At 41.6% G+C, this 23,695-nt stretch overlaps 1 protein-coding gene and 1 long non-coding RNA gene across 3 annotated transcripts in view; one reads left to right on the top strand and one right to left on the bottom strand.

The window, feature by feature from the left end:
- The window catches only part of LOC147722441 (uncharacterized), a 52,654-nt gene extending 35,635 nt beyond the window's left edge, over positions 1-17,019 (bottom strand). The window contains exon 1 of the long non-coding RNA XR_015309875.1: positions 16,846-17,019. This is a non-coding gene — a long non-coding RNA (uncharacterized LOC147722441). The remainder of the gene's footprint in view (positions 1-16,845) is intronic.
- LOC147722440 (aromatic-L-amino-acid decarboxylase-like) overlaps positions 1-23,695 on the top strand; it is a 592,216-nt gene that overhangs the window by 396,529 nt on the left and 171,992 nt on the right. The window lies entirely within an intron of this gene.

Consider the following 23,695-nt stretch of genomic DNA (forward strand, 5'->3'; position numbering starts at 1 on the left):
ATTGGAAATGTAAACATTTGGACATAATTTGAGTATAAGGAACTTATTACAAATATGCGACAGGCAAATGATGCTGATTATGGAACTATTCTTCAAGATATAAGAATTGGAAAAGTGACTGAACATGGCAAACAAGCTTTACAGAGACGATTATTTTCCAATTTGTTTCCAAATGAAAATATTGTCCCAGAGAAAATATACATGAGAATTGCAGAAAACAAATCTGTAATCTGCTTAATGCCAACTCTGTGTGAATGTTCTATATTCAATGAAGAAATGTTAAAGTTGGAAAATGAACAAATTATAAAATTGGAAGCTATTGATAAAATAGAACATGAAGGAATCACTATTATTTTGATTGAAAAGTTGAAGAGGAAATTGGATTCTTTAGAGAAATTGATAAGTAAAACTGCTGGTTTAGAAAAGAATGTATATGCATGTGTAAACTGTAGGGTAATTTTACGACGTAATTTGCATGTGGAAAAAGGTTTAGTAAATGGAGCAATGGGTAAAATTGTTGATTTTGTTAATTATGTAAATAGAGATGGAATAGAATTTTTGAAAATCAAATTTGATGAAATTGAAGAATTACAACAATTTAGTCATTTTTCAGCTCGGTTTTTGCTTGTAAAAGATTTGTATGTTCGCAGAAAACAGTTTCCTATTTTTTGGCGTATACGATGACCATTCATAAATCTCAAGGTTTAAGTGTAGATTGTGCTTTAGTGAATATTGGAAGTACTGTGTTTAAAGAGGGTATGGCATATGTTGCTTTGTCTCAAGTAAGAACTTTATCTGGATTGTACTTGATTGATTTTGATGAGACAAAGATTAGTGCAGATGCAAGTTGTGTGAAAGAGTATAATAGGTTAAGAAGAGAATATGCACCCAATCTAGGTCAATATCCAGAAGATTTGAGAATATCTGTAGTGAAGCTGTAGAGAAAGAAAAAAAACAAGATGAAGTTGTGATTGGAGTCAAAAAGAAAAGGGACAGTGTTGAAGAGAATGTTGGTTATCAATTTGAAAATAGTTCTGGTGTCAACTGCTATGCTAATGAAGTTAATAATGTTTTTTTTCTTGAAAGTTTGCAACAACAAATTGTTGAAAATAGGAAAAAAAGATTTTGTTTGTTGTTGTATTCTGTTTATGAGAAATGTAGTAGTGATAAAAGTAAAATGCAAAGTGTTTCTGATATTCGAAATCTTTTGGACATATGTTCTGGTTCTACTCAAATTACGCAGAATATTCAGCAAGATTGTCAGGAATTTCTAATGTATATGCTTGTTGTATTGGAAGATGAAGGTATAGATATTGAATACCTTTTTGGCCTTTCTTAGAAATTGCATAATGACTGTGAAAATTGTTTGTTTACATGTAGCAGTAACATTGACAGTGAAAGATTCATATATTTGACCTTACCTGACTGTGACTCAGTGTCATTTAACAATCTAATTAGAGGAGCAAGTCAAAACATGGAGTGTAGCCAATGTAAATCAGAAATGTCATCAACAATATTTATACAAAGATATGGACAGGATGTAATTTTAATGCTGCAACGTTGTAGAGCTGATGGAAGAAAATTGAAAACTTTAATTAAAAATGTTGTAGCTGGTCAAGTTTCAATATCAGGAAGAACTTTTGTAGCTGTTGCAATTATTTTTCATGATGGACCTTCTACAACATCTGGACATAACACTGTTTATTTAAAGTGTCTGAAAGGTTGGATACATTGTAATGATGGTCAATTGGTTTTTAAACAATGTTTGCCTAAAAAATTACCAAATTCTTACCTAATATTATTAAAGCCAAAATGTTATGAACAAAATTTGGCCTTTCAGGATTACTGCTGTTAAGGTAGGTTAGTCTGGTGTTGTAGAGTATTTTGTAAGTGAGGGTGAGGAGCTTGAAGGTGATCCTCTTGTTGATGTTGAGGCAGTGTAGGTGTATCAGGTGGTGGGTGATGTGGCTGCAGCAGGGGACATTGATGATCACTCAGGCGGAGGTCTTTTGGATTTGTTGTAGTTGTTGTAGGTGTTTGGCTGGAATTCCTGTGTAGAGTGATTTGCCACAGTGTAGTCTGCTGCTGATGAGGGCCTTTGTCACTGTTCTTCTTCTTTTGGTTAGGATCCACTTGTAAATGTTGTGGAGCATGTGGAGGGGATGTTATAGCAGTACGAGGAGATGGTGTAGACTTGCTTACACATGAGGAGGGAGGAGTTAAGGATGAATCCTAGGTTGTGGACATGGTCGGTAGGTGTTGGTACTGTTCACAGTGTAGTCAGCTAGCAGGAGTCGTCCGAGGCTGAGGGGGTGGGTCTGTGGATGAGTACCTTCATCTTGTGTGAGTTCATGTTTAAAGAGCTGCTCTTTATGTAGTTGGTGACGTCCTTCATTGTGTTGTGGAGGTTGCTTTTGGTGGTATGTGGCTTCTTGGTGAGGAAGAGGATGAGCTGGGTGTTGTTGGCGTAGGAGATGTTGTTGAGGTTGTGATGGTGGGCTACTTCTGTGAGGGTGGCCATGTAGATGTTGAATAGCGTCGGGCTGAGGGATGAGCACTGGGGGATGGAGCAAATGATGTTGGTTGTTTTAGATCAGAAGGCTGGGAGGCAGACGCTCAGGATTACTATCGAACAATTTCCAAACTAAGAATTTGACGCATACTTTTTGACCGTGCGGAAAAGTATGTGAAACCATTAAGGACTTTTTGTTGTATATTTTGTCAGCATATATTTGTAAGTAACATTATTTACAGTGTATGAAAATTAATCATAATGTTTTGTTATTTTATGATTGAGATGTGTCATATTTACGTAAGAAATTGCTCTTAGAAAAAAACATTTAAGATATGTTTTACTTCTATTTTTTAGATTGTTATTGAGAATGTTGAATGGTTTTTTAAAAGATAATTTTATTGATTGTCTTTTTTTTGCCTGCTGTTATGTGATGAGTACTATTGAACTCACTGTTTCTAGTGAAATTCAATATATTCTGAGAACAGCAAAAAGGCAAATGTAATACTTTACAAATTATTTTGTGTTGTAAACGATATATTGTAACTGTATTTTGTTGTGTCTTCCACAGATGGTAATTTTATAATATATAATGTTTTTATTATTTATTATGCTTAAGGTAAGTACAATTAACTGTTAAAAATGGTCGATGGAATGTGCTTCTACTGAGCTGAAGTAACAAAACATGGATGGAGTACATAAGTGTGTAAAGATGGTTTGTATCTTTTAAAGACATTTCAAAAAATTATATACTGAATGTGCCAGTGTTCTATACCTGTTGCTGTGAGTATTTCCGACTTATATAAGGAATTACTACTTTCTAATTATGTTAAAAGGTGAGTACTGGATAGGTCTTTAAGAATTTATTTGTGTGAAAAGACAAGAAGTATTCAAAAACTAGTGTGATAATGGAACCTACATATGCAAAGATAAACAGTGTTATTCTGGACAACCAATAGTATCTCTTGCATTTTACTAAAACACATTTACTATTTTGGAATGGGTAAGGTGAATAGACATATTCTAATTTTTTTAGTACTGCATTTTACTATAACAGCCTGAGTCTTTTCCTATAGTCATAAGGAGTGACTGGTTTCAAAATGTAAGAAAACTTAAGAACAGGATATCCTTATAAGTAATTATATTTATATAACTTTAGAAAGGAGTAAAACTATACTAATGGAATGTTATTAGACAATGGTATTTATATAATATTTCTTTTAGGCCAAAATAGTTGAAAACGCTAGTTTTGTGTTATATATTAAGAAAACTGATAAAATGAACTGTTTATATTTTTATACAAGGCGCTACAACATAAGAGAAAATTTATGGTAAGAGAACGGACCCATACTGAGGAGATTTTGGAAATGACCTTGACTGTAATTGAAGAACTAATCGTATCTGTCACAGGCAATGGGAGTGAAGAAGGGGAAATTAATGCTGCAGACGTGATTTCGAAGACAAAAGCTTTGATGCAGATTTTGTGGAAGCATTAAATTATGTTGAAATTTTAGAACAAATTAATTCCGAAACTGCTAACAAGGGAATTGATGTGTATTAAATACCTGATGAACTTGTTTTCGAAGCTCTGTTAAATTGTGAGATGTTAGAAGAATAAATGTATTGTTTAAAAATAATAAAGGTTTGAGCACTATCTGCTAATGTATTCATTGTACTAAAAGTGAAGCACTTATAGATTCAGTTATACATTCTTTACATTTTTGTATTGATTTAAAATATGCAAAGTGGGTCTGAGGGCATGGATTGCTTAAAATCCCTATGGACTATACATGCAGTCTTCTATGCACCTGCAAACTTGTGTTTTATACCTTCAATTCCCCAGTCTGTATCCTTACACTTCCACTAAACACTCTGACACTACTGTTTCAGTATTGTAGTGAGTCATTCAGCAGTATGTGCTTATCAATTTACTGAGGTAAAACTGAAGCTGTTATAAATTTAGTTAGGCACTTTGCAGAACTGTGATCATCTAGTCAGTACTTAAGTATTCATTAAGCAAAGTAGGCCTTACACCATTGACTGCTTTAAACCCCTATAGACAATGCATGCTGTCTTTTATGGACCTGCAAACTTGTCTTTTACCCCTTCAATTCCCCAGTCTGTATCCTTAGACTTCTACCAAACACTCTGACACTGCTGTTTCAGTATTGTAGTGAGCCAGTCAGCAGTATGTTCTTTTCCATTGTACCGTGGTAAAACTGAAGCTGTAATAAATGTAGTGAGACACTTTCTTTGCAGTACTGTAATCATCCACTCACTATCTAGATACTCATGGATTTAAACAGGCCTTAGGCCATAGACAGCTTCAAACCCCTATAGACTGTGCATGCAGTGTTCTATGCACCAGCAAACTTGTCTTTTATTCCTTCAATTCCTCAGTGTGTATCCTTACCCTTCCAGCAAACACGATCATACTACTGTTTCAGTATTTAGTGAACCATACAGCAGTATGTGCTTATCTATACACTGTGGTGCATTCAGCCACACACTCTGCTTGCGGAATTGTAATCATTCAGTCAGTACCTAAGTACTCTTGGTGCAAAGTAGGCCTTAGGGCATGGACTGCTTGAATCTCCAATAGACTATGCATGCACTGTTCTATGAACCTGCAAATTTACCTTTTATATGTTCAATTCCCCAGTCTTTATCCTTAGACTTGCATGAAACACTCTGTCATACCTGTTATAGTTTTGTAGTGACTCATTAATCAGTGTGTAGTAATCCATTCACTACATTCAAACAGTAATCAGCAGATGTACAATAAGTGGTACATCCCCAGAGATATGCCAGTTATTGTGCACTGTGACATCACCACCATGGATGCACTGTAGTTACAATGTGGTGTATTATGGGGAAAAAACGGCACAGATGTGTGATGTATTTGTGTTGTGAAGGTGGCGCATTGCTTGACTTGCATTGGAAACACAATGCAGCTGCAGCAGTGCTCTTGTGGCCCTATGCCAATGTTGTGTCAATCCTTACACCTGTTTCAAGTACATGCTGGGCTTTGATGCAGCAGAAGCGTAAAAGTGACTGAATGAAATCTTACAGATTTCACTTAGTCACTTTTAGGAGGCGTTCCTGCACCAGAACACCTCCACCCCTTCCCCCCCCGCCTCTGCGCAGGAAAGCCTCTTTCTGGCACAGGGCTTTACAATGTGATGCACCTTCCATATGCATGAAACCAACAATGAATAGCAGTGAGTCAGAAGGCCAACTAAATTATGTATCTAACAGAAAAACAACCAAAGTGTTGATAAATAAGGAAAGGAAGTTGTGAAAGGAAGCCAATCAGTGTGAGCGAGTTCCCATCAGTCCACCATCGAGACCGCCCTTCATCATCTGGGATCTCTTGCTCATTTGGAGAACTGGAAAACCACAAAAGACCGGCAGATGTTGTTGACCAAATCTAGGGTATACCAAACACACTAACTCAGATGTGAAAGGGTGTGTCTTGTGGGGAACTGAATAGCAGTGCTAAAAGTGAAAGTGTTAAAGTGAAAAGAAAATAATTGCTCTAAAATTGGATAGTGATGGGAGAAAACAACTTTTAATATGCACCGCTTCACTCCCAAATCAATAAAAACAGTGCAAGTAGTAGTATAACAAATGACTACCAACAAGAATGTTAGGTCCATATGCATGTAAGTGTGAATACCACACACCATGGCACATCTTTTGCACCACCGCTGCATCACAAAAGTGACGCATCAGATGTGTAAAAGAGGCACAAGGGCGTTGTAAATCCGTTGCTTACACATACAAATTTACCCAGGCAGTTATACCAGCCGTGCAAATTGAAGCTTAGATTTGTAACATATTCATATGGATATGTTACATTCAAGTGCTTCGGAAGTACTACACTATACTAAAAATACCTTATACATTTATGCTGTAGCACTTCCTTATAGTTCTGCACTTTCACATTCACCATACAGTAGTAATGTATTCCTTCATTCATTTATTAACTACATTCATTCTGACAAACATTTACACAATAACATAGAAATATAGTTATTTCTTTGACCAGTGAAGGTAGTTCTGAAAATAACTGATTTTTTGTGTTTTTAGTTTTCTTTTTTTTTTTTTACAAGTTTTTTTTTTGAAAACTAAAACAATAGAACTAGAACCCAAAAAGTGTCAAACAGGAACAAAACGGAATGTGAAAAAAAAACTAAAGACGATGACAGCCATGCTCACGCTTCCTGCGTTTTATAAGGTCGATGGACTGTTCCCCGTAACATAAAAGTTTGTCACAATAAATGCAGAGGATTTTAACTTCACCAAAATCATATTCGATCTGTGGTTGTGGACTGCTTCCCACAGGTGGTGGTGGTGCACTTGATGTAGTTGCTACAGCAGCAGGTGGGTCCTCTTGCAACCTCCGTGTTGCAGCTCTTGCAAACTTTTTGGGGTGCAAGGTCTTCACGTGCCGCACCATACTTGCAGTGCCAAATGAATATTTTTTTGCAGGATTGCCCCTGGAAAGTGTCGTTTGGCAGAATTTTACAGGTCACAAGAGGTGCATTGACCTTTTTTTCCCCTTCACGGAAAGTAAAAAACTTCCAAATGACCGCCTCTTTTTTCTTCCTCAGAGGTGCTTCTGCAACAAATTCTCCATCAGAGGAGTGGCTGGAAGATGAGTCCATAGGTGTTGTCATCGTTCTAATTTGACAGGCTTCAGAGAAGAGATACTTCTTCCTAGAAAGTCAAAGTAGAATGATTTAAATAGGAGGGGTATTTCAAGAGTTGGAATAGGAAGTGTTATGAACCAATCTAATCTATTCTTTTTAAATCACATGTCTTTGCGTACGCTTACGGTGCATTTACGGTGCTCTTACGATGCAAGTGTGAATGACGTACTTACGTGATTTGCGTAATTGCTTTTAAAAGTAATATACGCTTATTATAGGTTGAAAAAACTAGTTTCATGATTATCCCAGATAATGTCTTCCCTTAATATGTACATACAATACATAAATATATGTTTTTGAATAATTAGAAACTTTTGCGGCGTGCGCGTACGGAACGCCGTACATTATGACACACGGAAGCGTTGATGCGACGCGCAACATCAAAGCGTATCCGTATTGTGTGCGCGGGTTTGCGCAGAGGACGATTTACCGTACAAAGTATGGTACGATCGCGTATCAAAAAAATGAAAAAGGAATTATATAGAATTACATTTTAATAAATTGTAAAAAAAGTGTAATTAATAAAAAAAAATGGAATGTAGTTCTGTTAATATTTTACATAAAGAATATGAAGTATAACTTAGAAAATAAAATAAATATAAATATTTATAATAAAAATGTAAGAAATTAGTATAAAAATAAAGAAATATAATAATTAATACATTTAATAATTATCATTTACAAAACCTTTAAAATTCACTGAAAAAACCGTAGGTTTCACACATGTTATAGTTAGGAATTAGCATTTAAAAAACCTTGCAAATTCAGTAAAAAAACATAGGTTTCACACATGTTATAGTTAGCTGGACATTTCACTCATACAAAACCTTTGAAATTCATCGTTATAGTTAGTTCAGCTAACTATAACTTGCGCGCCCGCAATGCACTGCTGATGATGTCACATATTACATCACTCATGACATGGTCAGTGACATCACTCATGACATCCCTGCAACCTCTGTTTTTTTTCAATGAATTTCTAAGGTTTTTAAAATTCTGTTTCCTAACTACTGAAGAAAGGGGTGGGGCCCCTCACTAGCTCTCAGCAATCCTGCTGTGTGGGACTTACTGAATGAAAAAGAAGGGGTTCTTGGTCCCCAAAGACCCTTAGCATCCAAGGGGACTTTATCCCCCAACCAGTAGTGCACCAGGAAGCACATCTGCAGAGTGGTTGAGAAAGGGGGTGGGGCTACGGATGAGCTCTCAGCAATCACACTGTGTGGGACTTATTGGAGGTAACAGGAGAGGTCATTGGCCCCCAAAGATCCTTAGCATCAAAGAGGACTTCATCCCCCAACCAGTAATGCAGCAGGAGGTTCAGCTCATTGTGAAACCTGCGTGTGCTCAACTTTCTTGTGCTGCATGGAAGTATGGAGGTGATATTTGGCACGGCCGCAAGCGTCATGTGAGCGCCCACCCCACAAGCAGTTCGGCAGACCTGTGTGGCAAACTTTGGACCATTCAAAAGTGCTTTTAAAACGCCAAACCACCGCTTACCTGTGATTGTGCCCTGCCATCAATGTATGGACTGCGACTAAGCAGGAGGTTGCTTTCTACTGAGGAGGTGCCTGCGGGTGTTGATCGGGATAACAGCGGCGGGGTGAAGGTTTGGAAAAGCTACTCACCGCCACACTGGAGATCTTGTCAGACATTGGAATAAGGAGTAGACACAGCCCACTGGGGCTAGTACTGACTTGTAGTGCCTGCTCCCAGATGGACTTGGATCCCGGAGTCCGTGTCTTCCAGTGAACCTGCACGCTATGCTCCGACCAATCGTAGAGGGGCTTAGTGGTTTTAAATGTGTGGATCGGCAGAATAATTGTTTTGTGACCGCATCTGAGGAAGTCTGATTTAACGGCGAAACGCGTCATGCAAAAGGTCATAATAAAGGAGCAGCTCATCGGTAAACCTGTGTGTGCTCAACTTTCTTGTGCTGCAGGGAAGTATGGAGGTGATATTTGGCGCGGCCGCAAGCGTCATGTGAGCGCCCACCCCACAAGCGTTCGGCGGACCTGTGTGGCAAACTTTGGACCATATATAAATATATATATATATAAATATATATAGTAGAGCACTCCTTCAGAAAAGCGCCATGTTCCTGCATGCGCGAGGAAAGAGCTCGGACCACAAAAACATTCATTTAGACCACTGTGTTTAATTTGTTCCCAAACATGCAGTGGCAGTCATTAGGCGTTTCGCCCCTCCCAGGGGACTTGATCACATATATATATATATAGGTAATGCATGCATACATATATACACACACACATGGCCGATAATAAATGTAATTTAGAGCAACTGTACTAATAAATGCACTTTTATACATGTATTACTATGGTGAAAACTTCAAAAACCTCAAATGCCGTATTCTTACTACAGTACAGCAAAGTTGCCATAAGAAAAATTCTGATATGACCCTCACATATTGCATAGTACAATGACTTCGCATAGGGAAGCAACATTGATAACAGTTGGGTGATAACAGTCTCAGGGTCTCTTTAATGTCGTTTTTCTCCATAGGTCTAATTTAACCCCTTGCACCCCAGTTTAAATTGAATACATTCTTTTAAAACAAATATATATATGAATAAACACCATGGCATAAACAATGTATGCAGATATGCAGAGTGTAGTGACCCATATAGAACGGGGTGTAGTGGCCCATATACTACAGGCTCATAAACGGCCCCTACTTGATAATGCTCATAAACCCGCAGTGAGTGGTAAATCCTAGGTAATTTCACATTTGGTGGGTGGGGGGCGATACGTATTGCTTAGTAAGGGTCATGTGAGTAGTTTTGCCGGTTGCTCTGGCTTCACTCTGGAAGCAGAAACACCCGCAGGCACTAAAGAGCGATCGAATCTAGCTCTGAGGCGCAGCTTCTCGTTCTTCCCCGTTGCAAATGCAATTATGCTGCTGTAAATTGGGCTTTAAATCAGGTTACTTCATTGTTTGTTTTCTTTCAGTGTAATCAGAGTCATGAAAAGAGCAGGTGCTTCTAAGTGGTCCTCGGTGTTTCAGGAAAGCATCTCCCGGCCTCAGAGCTACAAAGAGGTCTCTCCTAATGCTTAATATCAATACATTCTCAACATATATAGCATTTGGTCAGCTGCGTAATACACATAAAGTCGTGCGTGTGCATTAATTGAACCGTATGCACACAACAGCCGGCCTCACCCAAGTTGAAGGTTTAATGCACCCAACCAATAAAAGTAGAAAACAGACTAATATAGTTTTGGCCTTTTTCCGCATCCTTCGCCCCGCCCTCTCCTACATTCTTCATCATAATTTAATACGCAAGGGGGTAGGAAAACTGCGTGGCCAACTCAGCTATTTGTTTGTGTTTGTCTGTGTTTCACTCTTTAATCTCAGCATGTCATTACCTACTGTAGTGTGAGATGTGTCTATATACAATTTGTAAGCTAAACACATTTATAATTGGTGCCTCTCCTGCCGAAGTCGTTTGGTTGTTTGGCAGGACCATAGAAGAGCCCCTCATTTTTGGATCAGTGCATAGGTGTGGGTGTGTGGGTAAGGGTAGTTGTGTGTATTTGTGAGTGTTGTTGGAACGCGTGGGTGTTTTGGGTATGCTGGCATGTCAGTGCATGTTTGTGAAAATGCATGTCTAAGTGTGTATTTGTATTAATATGAGCATAAGTGCACGCATGTGAATTTACATGTAAGGGGGTGTTATCCGCGTATGATATAATATTTAACTTTAGTCCAATAGTTTGCATCGCGGATTACATTATTTGCTTACTTTTCCGAAAATGTTTGATGATTAATATCTGGAAAAGTATAATTTTAGTACTTTCTAGATGACAAAAAATTGCTGAGCTTCTCTTGGAAATTTGGAAGTAACACAATATGTTTATTTAGGTATGGTCTGCACTCAAAATATGGTTCTTAGCTCTAACATTTAATAGCCACAGTTCCCGTTTAATATATTTATTGCCTGCAGAGATTTTATGAAACAATGGCGATAAGACATATGTTGCCTAATGAAAATATATCAACTTAAAGTGCCACTGAAGACATGGTATGTAGTGGAGGGAGTAACCTATGGCAGGTTTCACTACATAAATAAAGGAGAGGGTGAAATATGTAGGGTCAGGAGATAATCTGAGGTGCAGGCAATATGATTGAAGGCAGGGTTATATGTGCAATCTCCACAGTCCTGGGAGCTGTTCTCTGTTGGGCTATCTAATTACAGCTGCAAACCCTCACTGTCTCCACGGTGGAATTAGTAACTGGAAAAGGTGAGAATTTCACATTCGTGAAAATGTTTTAATATGAATTACAGATTTTACTAGTGAATAGTTGAAGTGATAGGTTGCTGTTCGGTGTTCGAAATAATATCCGAAATAAAAATACGGCACACAAGGCGAGCTTTAGTTATGATAAAAATGATTCCATAACTTAACCGCATTCGGCTTCATGGTTAGTGCTCCTCCTTCCTATCCATGGAAAAATCCTCACACTTTTTTATTAATGTTGCACGAGCATAAACCGGGGATCTTTTTTCTGTATTTTAGAGGTGTCCGTTTACTATTAAGATGTTTTACATTCTTCTCTCTGCAATTTGTTTGACGGAAACGCTTGTGAGGAATGCTTATTCGAAGACTGTAAAAACATTAGATGATGAACTTTTGCAGTGTCGAATTGTAACGTGTTTTAATTTTTGATCTCCTTACATTTGTATTTAGTGTTTTTATCTCCTTGTCGATAACTTGCAGTGTTTGTTTTACATTTGTTAATTGCTTTGCTCTCCGGTGAAGGCAGTGAACAAAAAACTCAATGAATTGACCTGAATGTGGGTGTGTCTATGAATGCATGCATGTCTGTGTTTTTATGAGACTACATGCCCAGGTGGTTGTGAATGTGCATGTGAGAAAAAGACACGTTGGAGAGGGTGAAAACTGTTCAGGTGGGCTTCTGTCAAGGAAACGTCTTTTTTAAAAAAAATGTTTTAGCTTTTACGAGGATGCATCAGCAAATCATTTTTATTTTAGTAAAGTCTTTCTTACATAAAAGGGTCAGTGAAGGAGGAGATGCCGCAACAGCATACGCCTCCTTACTTATCCTTAAACAGTCAATACCCGGGGAATGTGTTATTGAGAACAGCCTGAATCCTATTGAAATGGGGCATCTTTTTCTGAAAGTAGCATTTGTGAGTTCCCCTAGTACTGAAAGAAAAAACTCAATAGGTGTTCGTCGAAGAAAAGAAGAAGCTGTGCTGTGTACTGTGTATTTTTATCTCTTGTTAAAACCAACTGACTGCCGCGGATACTGCAGTTTAGTAAAGACGAATGTGTCAGGTGAACCATTTCCTTCTTTCACATTGTTTCTCTCACTGCACCTGTGTAGTACAACCTGATGCTTTTCACATATTTACTGATCTCAATGTACATAGGTGAGTTTTTGTCTACCTTTACTGATGGCAGACGCAAGCACCACCAACTCATCAGATCCACCAAAAGGACCTTCTTCAAGGAACGCATCGACAACAACGCACACAACAGCAAAGAGCTCTTCAGCATCGTGAAAGAACTCACCTCCCCCAGCTCCAGCACGAATGACATCCCACCGTCGCAAGAGCTCTGCGACTCCTTGGCCACCTTCTTCCACCGCAAGATCGCAGACATCCACAACAGCTTCGACACCCAGACCCCAACGACAGACGCCGACACCCCTGACTCAACACCCACCAAACACATGACCTACTGCTCTCCTGGAACCACGTCAACGACGAAGACACCATCAAAATCATGAACACCATCCACTCCAGCTCTCCTTCCGACCCCTGTCCCCACCACATCTTCAACAAAACAAGCTCCATCATTGCACCCAATCTCCGAAAGATCATCAACAGCTCCTTCGAGATAGCCACCTTTCCGGAGAGATGGAAACACGCCGAGATCAATGCCCTTCTCAAGAAACCTAAGACGGCCCCAAAGGACCTCAAGATCTTCCGAGTAATCTCCCTGCTCCCGTTCCCAGCGAAAGTCATTGAGAAGACCACCAACAGACAATTAACCCACTTCCTGGAGGAGAACAACATCCTGGACATCTCACAATCCAGCTTCCACAGCAATCACAGCACCAAAACCGCCCTCATCACCGCCATCGACAACATCAGGACCCTGCTGGATAATGGTGAAACTGTGACACTCATCCTCCTGGACCTCTCGGCCACCTTCAATACCGTCTGCCACCACACCCTATGCACACGCCTCCACGATGCACGGATCCCTGAATAACCCCTGATCTGGATCACCTTCTTCCTCACCAGCAGAACCCAGAGAGTCTGTCTCCCCCCATTCAGATCCGAAGCCACCACGATCACCTGCGGCGTACCCCAAGGATCATCCCTCAGCCTGACCCTTTTCAACATCTATATGGCCCCACTCGCCAAACATCGTTCGATTGCACCACCTCAACATCATCTCGTATGCCGACGACACCCAGCTGATCGTCTCCCTCACCAAGGACCCAGCCACCGCCAAATCCAATCTCCACAAGGGAATGAAGGAAGTCGCAGAGTGGATGAAGACCAGCCATCTGAAACTGAACTCTGACAAGACAGAGGTCCTCTTCCTCGGCTCCACCCCCTCTGCATGAGACGACTCCTGGTGGCCTGCCATGTTGGTAGCTGCCCGACACCCACCAACCATGCACACAAACTGGGTTTCATCCTGGACTCAATGCTCTCCATGACCCAGCCAGTCAACGCTGTCTCCTCCTCCTGCTGCAACATCCTTCGCATGCTCCGCAAGATCTACAGATGGATCCCCTCCGAAACCAGACGGACGGTCACCCAAGCCCTCGTCAGCAGCAGGCTGGACTATGGCAACGCCCTCTACGCGGGAACCACGGCCAAACTCCAGAAAAGACTCCAACGCATACAAAACGCCTCTGCACGCCTCATACTCGAAATTCCTCACCACAGTCACATCACCGCCCACCTGAGAGATCTGCACTGGCTTCCGGTCAACAAGAGGATCACCTTCAAGCTCTTAACCCACACCCACAAAGCACTCCACACCACCGGACCAGCAAACCTCAACAAACAACTAACCTTCTAGACCCTGAACCGCCAGCTTCGCTCCACTGACCTCGCCCTCGCCAACATCCCACGCATCTGCTGAACGACCACCGGTGGCAGATCTTTCTCCCGCCTCACCGCCAAAACATGGAACACCCTTCCCATCCACCTGCGACAGACCCAAGACCTGCTGACCTTCGGGAGACTTCTTAAGACCTGGCTGTTTGATCAGTAGCTGCTGCATCCCGCCCACCCTAGCGCCTTGAGACCCTCACAGGTGAGTAGCGCGCTCTATAAATGTTTTGATTGATTGATTGATTGATGGCATGTAGCCTGTTACTTCTACTGTTGAACATGTTTTGGGAGACATCATTCTCCTTGACCTAGAACCTTATTTCATATGTAGTGTTTATTAATGAACTGTGCGATTACTTAAAATCATTACAGTATAAAAAATGCAGTTAGGTTCAAATAAAACACGGTAAAATACAGTAAAATGCTCCCCCCCATGCTCGACCTACACCGGTCAGGGACCATTGGTGCAGCTATGTGGTCTCGATACTGACTATGTTCACTGGTACTATACATTATTAAAAAGAATTAAAGTTTTTAGAGTCAGCATGAGACCTCGCATACTAGAGTCTGGCAGGCGTGTAAAAGTTCGACATCCTCAGTTGCACTGTGGACTTCATCGGACCCTTAGTCGGCCCCAGTTGGATACCTCTGACTGAAGGGACCATTTTCTTTTCGGCGACTCCCTGTGTTTTCTGTGGATTGCCAACTTTAGGGCGGCGGGTCACAGGGCTCTTCGGGATGGTATCCTCTAGTTGGTTTTTGAGTGCCATTTTAACTTGATGGATGAACTTGCCTATCCTGGCTAATAAACATGTTGTGGTTTCAGAGAAACACCAATCCGAGCCCTCTCTGCAAGTTCTGTGGCCCAAGATGCGTAGTGCCGGACGTAGCAATCGCTGTCGGTCACTGGCCAGCTTAGTGCAGCAACATAGCAAGTGTAGCCAGGATTCTCTGCGATAGTTGCAAAGTCGGCAGGCAGTGGCTCCGTCCGAGCGTGCCCAACATGGGTCAAGAGGCGCATAAACAGAAGTTTTTGTCTTGCTTCGATTGTTAGTGAGTCTTGTAAGTATGGTTGAGGTTTACCGGGAGTGTAGGACTTGTCCAAGGCCAACGTTAGCGGTTTGGGCTGGAGCGAGGAAAGGTCTAGCTCAAAGGAAATAGACTGGACTTGGCGCTTGATGGCTTTTGCCCAGGCGGAATGTGGGATTTCGTGTAAATGCAGACTCCGCCCCTCTATCTTCAGAAGATCAATGGCTAGTTCCACCTTGGCTTGCAATGGGGAGCCCGCTTCCCCAAAAATGTTTTTTAGCGAGTGCTTCAAGGTGTTTTCGGGCGACTTCAGAACTCTGATGTAGTATTTTAGCAACTCCCCCAGTAGTACCAGTTCAGGACGTTTCAGGCCTATTTCCAGTCTCACCCTGTTATTCCGTGCCTGTTTTGGGGCTCGTAGCACCATCTTGTATGCTTTCACCTTTGCCGCTTGGACCACTTTCTCAAAAGCCCCTGGATAGGCTATATGGCCGTACGTGATGGCAGGGATCAATTTAGCCCTGAGTACTGTCAGCATCGGATCTGCACAGGGACTGGCCAGGCCGTGGCTTAGACATCTTAGAGATGTAATTATTTTGTCAATTTTTGGTTTAAGCGTCTTCAGATGTTTGAATGCAGTGGCCCACTCTGATACCCATGTGCCCAGATAGTTGTAGGATGGGGCCGTGGTGATTCGATGTTCCCTCAGAGACCATGAAGCTTTTATTTTGTGTGGATGTTTGCCAAAGATTATTATCTTGGTTTTGCTCACATTAATATGTAGCTCGTTCTCCTTGTTATACGTGGCAAGACTGTTTAAGGCTCTTTGGAGGCCTACCCTGGTATGGTCCATAATTACTGTGTCATCTGCGTACTGGAGCGTACCCATATGTAAAACCCGAGTTTCAGCATCAATTCTCTCATTCTGCAATGCATTCCACATTTTATTTTTCTAATATTTCCCCCTGCTGAGTATTGCAGACACAACTAAATAGAAACTCAAAGCGAAGTTGTAATGGTCTTATTCGTCTAGAAATGACGGTCGCATGGTCAAACATTTCTTTAGCCCAACTTTCCAGAAGATGAGGAAAATGTCAATTTTTTAGATTAAATCCCTAGACCTGGGCAGAGCATGCGGAGGTACCAGAAAACTCAGCCGAATTCCACGGAGTTCAGCGAGTGGCAGAATTCCACCAATGCCACATGTGTTTCACTGGAGGGGCAGGATTCAGACCCTGCTGCCTTTCAGGTGCTTCATGCTCGATGGCCAGAGGTTACTATGATCTCCGCTGCGGGTGCCCGGGTGTCTGCTTGGCCTACACTACAGATGGGAGTGAACTGTAGCACCTAATGAACTCTTGGCACAGCTGGGCTGAACTGCTACAGCTATCGATTCCATGCATGCCTTTTATGAATAACCAACCACATGCTACAGAACTGTGCAGCACTCAGGCATAAAGTATCTTACTTTATCAATTAAGGCTGTAAACTTGTTGTTGAGTATCTGCAGCTCCTCCTTCTTCCGCTGTCAGATCCCCTGGTCCTCCATGCCTTCAAGCTCAGGAAGCTGAGTCTGGGGCTGCCGCCATCTGAAACATTGCTGGTGCTTGCTTTGGGGGAGGAATTGGGGGTAACAGGACAGGTCTATTCAGTTGTCTGGGGGAGCCTATGGGTTCAGCGGTGGTGGCAGAGCAGGGGACTTGGGCTTCAGTGGTCCTAAATGGACATTGTCCTGGGTGCAGCTGTTGGTGGTCATGGTTCCGGGAGTGTGGCAGCCAGGGCAGGGGTGGTGTATGTTGTTCTGCTCAGGGGAAGCAAGGGCTGCTGAGTGACCAGTGTGGGCGAAGGAGCTGGCCCTCTTGCTGAAGAGACTGCTGCTTCCATAGACTGGTCATCTCACAATGCTTCTTGTGCTAGCGGGGAGGAGAAAAGAAACAACCCAAAACCAAAGTGAGTCCTCTGGTGCCAGTGAGAGCCATCGCTGGCATTGGCCTCTGCTGAGTGCTGACAAGGCCCCAAGGTGCTGTGTGTCAGCGTGCAGGCCCAAGCCAACATGGAGCATGCTTTTGTGGGGTAGTAGAGGATCAGCACCCAGCCCACTCTCCGCCCAGAGCTGTCCTACTCAGCACAGCCCCCTCACTGCCCTACAGATCAACAGCACCTACAGCAAACAAACTTGCCCTTCCAGCTCCAAAAACATGCTGCCACCGGCGCTAACTTCAGTGGATCCGTGGAGGGGGAACTCATCCCTGATGATAGGCTGTAGCATTACAGTCAAGCGAGGCCCTCTTTGAACTGGAGTAGGATGACCCAACATAGCCACGTCTGGCCCCAGCAGCCATCAACACATCAAAGTTTAAATGTTGCACAAGGATTGGCAATAGTGCCCCTTCCAGTGATCCAATCCCAGGTCCCTAATGTTAGGGGTGAGGATTGAGGGGGGGAGCCCGCCGGTAAACTCTGCTCCGCTAGCTTGAGTTTTTTTAAACTCTGTGCTCTACACAGGATGCGGAGTGTGCAAAACTCTGCAAACATCGCCCACCCCTAATCCTGATTCATAGACTGTGAATATTCTGGTAATATGGTAGAATTTCTGTTATTACAAACGTAAGGCTAGAGACATGATTGGGGGTGCTTGTGGGTCAGTCTGCTTGTACAAGTATGTGAACACTCACAAACTCGTATGTTTTTATGTATTCACATACCTCTTGAAGTTTACAACCCTGCAAAGATACCCAAAGCTGCTCCTGTCAATGGTAACAGTAGTCGTTTCAGGATAGGACTGGTGTGGGAACAACTCTAAATTTAATGCTGGTGACTATCAGAAAATTTACAGAAAAAACGTTCTTCCCCAGGAGAAACAAAAGAAAACAAAAGGTAAATGCTGTAGTCCCATCAAAAGAAGCATCATTTTCCAAATTGCAAAAACTCATCAAGAATATATCAGTAAAACATTATATCAAGCAAATGTAACAAATGATATCAGCTGTATACTTTTTAATACAATGGATTTCAACCCAAATATTTGGCATTGACCCAAACATTCCAATCATTTAAAAAAAATCTTTATTAGTTGTATTCATTTCCATGCATTACAGTTTTTGCAAACAATTGAAATGGCATATTTGCATCTCTTTCTGTTGTAACTTTGCCATAAGTGCTAAACTTCTTTACAACAAATTCTATAACTGTTAACGAGAATTGTGTACAGCACTTGCTAAATCAGCATATCATCTCTCCTACTTATATCCAACTAGAAATGCACTCAGTGGTGTTTATAATAACATGCTTACTCTTGGGGGTAAACAATAGGTTGGGGTGGTGGGAGTAGGGGAATCACCTCTCACAGTTTTAGTATATTGGGCGCAGATGACTTTGCTACTCCAGTGCTTGCCATATTTATCACTGTCTATTTCTTCTCCGACACATTTCCTGCTTATATCTCATATTTGTCTGTTTATTTTGTTCCATTCTGTGCTACCCTTTATTTAGTGGTTTTGAGTGCTGCCACCTTCGACCTGGTATGTTTTAGTGCATGTTATCTTGGACCAAACGTTCCAATCATTATAGAACCTATGTCATGTGGTCAGATTTCGTTTGTCATAGGCATTTCTAGACACATTTGGTCCAATAAGAAAGATAATTGTGGACAAAGTAGTCCAAGCCGGTGGTATTCCCATTGGGCCTCATGGAATATAAGACTGTTTGACCTGGTCCCCTCTGCAGGGTCACCCCCAAACGTTTTGACTTTTACACTCCACTTTTTGCTGAATTCATTTTTGAGCAATAGACTTCTGTGCACTTTACCACTGCATATCAGCTGCAAAGTGTGTGTGGTCACTCCCCTAAACATGGTTTAATTGGCATACAACTAATTGGCATATCTAATTTACTTTTAGGTCCCTTGTAAAGTGGTATACAATATACCCCGGACCTGTGAATTAAATGATACAAGTGGGCCTGCAGCCCTTATTATGACACCCTCTGAAGTATCTATCTAAAATATGTCCCAGACCCTCCACAGGAGCCAGAGTGCAGTTTAAAACTGCCATGTTGATTTGGCATTCAATCTTGCCAGGCCTTTTCCCCCAGTGCCACGCACTTTTTTGACTATTTGGGATAGTTCACGCCTAGGCCCCTATAACTTTTTGACCACGTAAGGTATCCATGCGAAATTTGCATCCTTTTCTTTTAACATCCTGAGAATTCTAAAGGTACCCAGGGTTTGTGGGTTCCCCTGGAAGGGACCGAGCAATTAAGCAAAATACAGATAAATTTGGGGGTTTGGGGGGAAAAAGTGCTGCAGAAGAAAGGTCTTTTTTTCCCTCTGCAAATAGTGTGTGGTGCTGAAACCACCATCCTCCCAGCTTTCAGGAACAGGAAGACTTTTCTCAGAAAACCAATATTTTCTACACAGTTTTGGCATTTTACTGGGACATAGCCTATTTTTCCTATTGTTTGTGCTTTCAACCTTCTACCAGTTAGTGGTAGAAATGGGTATAAACCAATAATGGATCCCAGAAAGCTATCCATTTCTAAAAAGAAGAAAAACATTTGAATTTAGCACAGGTTATTTGTGTAGATCTTTAAATTTTTTCGTATAGGTAGTAACGGTGTAAATAAAAAAATATTAAAATTGAGTTGAAAAAAACAGCCATTTGTGCTTACATGTTCACCTGTAATTTCTTCTAACTTTGCTAGAATTTTGAAAGCAATATATCGTTGCATCAGCCGGCCCCCTTCTAGTTGAACCCGAGGTATGCAAAGTCAATACCTGTGCTGCACCTTTCAATGGCATCTCATTGTGTACCGGGTATACAGCAATTCATTTGTTAAAATATAAAGAGTGAAAAATAGATATTAAGGAAACCTATATATTTCCGAAAATGAAACAAGATATGTAGTTTAAAGGCAGTGGTTATTTGCACATCTCTGAATTTATGAGTAGCGATACTAACATCTGAATTAGAGGGCATTTTTCAAAATGTCTTTTGACACACTGTCTTACATTTGGAAGGTAGAAATGCTTAGAAAGGCAATGGGTAATAATACGTGTTCCATTAATCTATGTTCCCCTAAGTCTCCCAATAAAACAGTACCTCACTTGTGTGGGGCGGCCTAGTGCCCGCAACAGGAAATGGGTCCAAATGCACATCACATTTTCCAATGAAAATTTACCCTTTTTTTGCAATGTGCCTAGCTATGGATTTTGGGGCCTAGCTCAGCCGGTAGGTAGAGAAACCTAGCAAACCTCTACATTTTTAAAACTAGACACCCAGGGGAGTCCAAAATGGGGGTGACCCGTGTTACCCAGAATCCATTGCAAGCCTCAAACTTTATTAAAAAAAAATCCTCACATTTCTTTGATGAAAAGTTCTGAAATCTGAGGGGAGACAAAAACCTCCTTCCACCCAGCATTCCCCCACATAAAAAAATGGTACCTCAAATGAAACAAGATATGTAGTTTAGACGCAGTGGTTATTTGCACATCTCTGAATTTTTGAGTCACGACACTAACATCTGAATTCGGGGGCATTTTTCAAAATGTCTTCTTTTACACACTGTCTTACATTTGGAAGGCAGAAATGCTTAGAAAGACAATGGGTAATAATACTTGTTCCATTAATCTATGTTCCCCTAAGTCTCCCAATAAAAACAGTTCCTCACTTGTGGGGGTAGGCCTAGTGACCGCAACAGGAAATACCCCAAAACACAATGTGGACACATAATTTTTTTCAGTGAAAACTGACTCTTTTTTCACAGTGTGCCTTGCTGTGGATTTTGAACCCTAGCTCACCTGGAATCTAGAGAAACCTAGCAAAACCTGTACATTTTTGAAAACTAGACACCAAGGGTAATCCGCGATGGGATGTTAGGTTACCCAAAATCCCTTGCAAATCTCAAATTTTGTAAAAAAAACACATTTTCCTAATATTTCTGAGATGGAAAGTTCTGGAATCTGCGGAGCCACAAAATTACACCAACTCAGCATTCCACTAAGTCACCCAATTAAAATGGTACCTCACTTGTATGGGTGGGCCATGTGCACGCGACAGGAAATGGTTCAAAACATATTGTGGCGACTTTAAAATTATCGATCACAAAAAGACATGGTTTTGCGAGGGAGTCTCCTGTACTTTTGGTCCTCTGTTGCCGGCCATCTAGGGAAACCTACCAAACCTAGACATTTCTGGAAACATGACCCCTGGGAGAGTCCGGGTAGGTGTGGCTTGCATGGATCACCAAATATTTTCTTACCCAGAATCCCCTGCAAACCTCAGAATTTGCTAAAGCAAATCAAATTTTCCTCATCTTACTGTGTGGGAAAGTTGTGGATCACTGGTTCCATTTTAATCAGGAGATCAGGGGGAATGCTCAGTGGTGGGAAATTTGTGCCACCATGATGGCCCCACACTTTTCAATTTGCAAGAATAGGGGTACAACTGACTTTATTTCCTAAAGCAGGGTCTAAATACAAATGTGAGAAAACAATTAGGAAATGCATTACTGAGTGGACCTATAAATATACAGAAATATTATGTGAGCAACAAGATGTAATAAAGTATCATAAATATATATATTTATTTATATGAGTATGATTATTTTGAATATTATATTCTTTTTTTCTTTTTTAAGGCAAATTTGGAAACATTTAATAAAAAACAGTTACTCGATTTGTGCAGTATAATCATACAGTATTTAGCACATTTTTTAATGCTGGTCACTATTTTAGGTATGCAGCCATGCTAACACACTCATACTCTACCTATTACTGCAAGGATATATAACAAAAATATTGTATATGATTGATATACAAGTAGTGACACAGTATAATAAAACAACAACGGAGTAACTATAATTCAAGAAAAAGTATACATGTTAATCATGGCTGAAGTATGTCATGTCCCACAACTTTTCCACACAGAAATGTGAGGAAAGTGTGACTTTTTGGCTAAAAGTTCGGTTTTCAGGGAATCTGGATAATAAAACGCTGGAGGATCCACACCACCAGCCAAGCACCATCCATGCATACCACCAGCAAAGCACCATCCATGCACACCACTAGCCAAATGCCATCCATGCACACCACCAGCCAAGCGACAAACCACACAACCCAGCAGCCAAGCGACAGTCCACACACACCGCCAGCCAGGCGAAAATCACACAAACCACCAGACATGTGCCATCCATGCAGACTGCTAGGCAAGGAACAATTCACATACACTGCCAGCCAAGCATTAGTCCACACACACTGCTACCTAAGCACAAGTCCACACACACCAGGTTCACACTTAGCCAGCCAAACGCCAGTGCACACAGACCATCAGCCAAACTCCAGTTCACGCACACACACAGAAACCTTCGCTAGAGTCTATTGGGGTCTGCCCCCTTGGTGGAAGATGAGCCTTGAAATAATGCTATTCTGCCTCCAATGGAAGGCAGAAGCAGCCAAAATGTGTTCTCAAAAAAGGGGAGCAACCCTTGCCTGAAGTGTCGCTCCCTGGCATGCTCATAAATGGATCTCTGGTGCCTAATGGGCTTTCTGCCCCCTCCCCCCAATGTGGGATCAGGATATTGCCCCATCTGCCCCCAGGGAGGGAAGAAAGTCTGGGGCTATTTTTTGGGGAATGGAAAAATTGACATCACTCATTATGGGCATTCCACACCTCTCTTTTTTTTAAAGAAAATCCCTGGTGCCTAGTGTGCTTTCTGCAACCACCGGTAGGCAGAAAGACTGTCCCTTTTTTGTTTGGGGGTTGGGGGCTATTGCATGGCCATTCTGGGCAATCCCCACCCCTCTTTAGATAGAAAAAAAAATCCCTGGTGTTTAGTGGTCTTTCTTACCCCCATGGCCAGATCAGGGGTAATAACCCCCATTTGTCCCCGGGTAGGCAGAAAGACTGTCCCTTTTGTGTTAGGTAATGGGGGCACTGGCATGCCTATTGTGGGCAGCTCCCACCCCTCTAATATCAAAAAAGAGATAATCCCTGATGCCTAGTGGGTTTTTTGCTTCCTGTGGGGCATATCAGGAGCTATTTACCACATCTGCACCCCAGGGGGCAGAACGATTGTGTCAATATTTCGGAAGGGTGGGGCATTAGGGCAGCCCCACCCCGACCTTTGCACACAAACAAATCCCTGGTGTCTCGTGGGCTTTATGTCCCCCGAGGGGGCTCAAAGACTTTGCCAATATTTTGGAGAGGTGGTGGCATTATAATGTCCCCTTACTAAAGTTCCCACCCCTAAATTTGCGCACACAAAAATCTGTGGTTTCTATTGTGATCTCTGCCCCTCTGGTAGGCAGATTAAGGGCTATT

This window comes from Lissotriton vulgaris, chromosome 4_1, assembly GCF_964263255.1.
Source record: "Lissotriton vulgaris chromosome 4_1, aLisVul1.2, whole genome shotgun sequence".
NCBI classification, from domain to species: domain Eukaryota; kingdom Metazoa; phylum Chordata; class Amphibia; order Caudata; family Salamandridae; genus Lissotriton; species Lissotriton vulgaris.